The sequence below is a fragment of the Habropoda laboriosa genome, unplaced genomic scaffold (assembly GCF_001263275.1).
Source record: "Habropoda laboriosa isolate 0110345459 unplaced genomic scaffold, ASM126327v1 scaffold41, whole genome shotgun sequence".
Classification (NCBI taxonomy): domain Eukaryota; kingdom Metazoa; phylum Arthropoda; class Insecta; order Hymenoptera; family Apidae; genus Habropoda; species Habropoda laboriosa.
The window spans coordinates 782503-783131 of record NW_017100164.1 but is presented as its reverse complement, the minus strand read 5'-3'; positions in this window follow the sequence as shown (position 1 = coordinate 783131).

Genomic DNA, 629 nt, shown 5'->3' with positions numbered 1-629 from the left:
TTAGTACTTTATTTTAATTAAATTATAGTATTTATATTTACACGAAAATTGACTGTTTTAAAAATATAATAAAGCATAAGAACGTGCTTTGTTATTTTGTGCATATTATAAAACACAAACATCATTTTATACCAAATTAAACAAAAACTTATATATACAGAACTTACATTAAAGTATTTGTGAAGAGTAATTTGTAATACTGATTTTTAGACTAGAATTTATAGTAACAATAAGTAGTTTATGACAAAAATGTTAACACTTTGTAAAGAAATATTGAAAGAATAAATATTTTTAAATGCGGTAACAAGTTTTTTTGCTATATTGTAAAAAGTTTATTAAGAAGTCTCATGGAGTATAGCAAGATCACTGTATAAAATTGATTATTTTGCAATTACAAGTAATATGTTTTATTAAAAATAATTATACATTGTTTCAAAGGTAAACAAAGAAAAAATCTCATGAATGAACACTTATTGCAAGGTCTAGTGGACTAGTTACACAGAAAAGTACAAATTATCAATTTCATTCTAATAATCTAATATTTCTAGAATTTAAGTAGATGAAATGCTTTTTGTATTAGAAGTTTTTATTTAGTTTGTACCTATTAATTGTTAAAGTCTAAATATCTA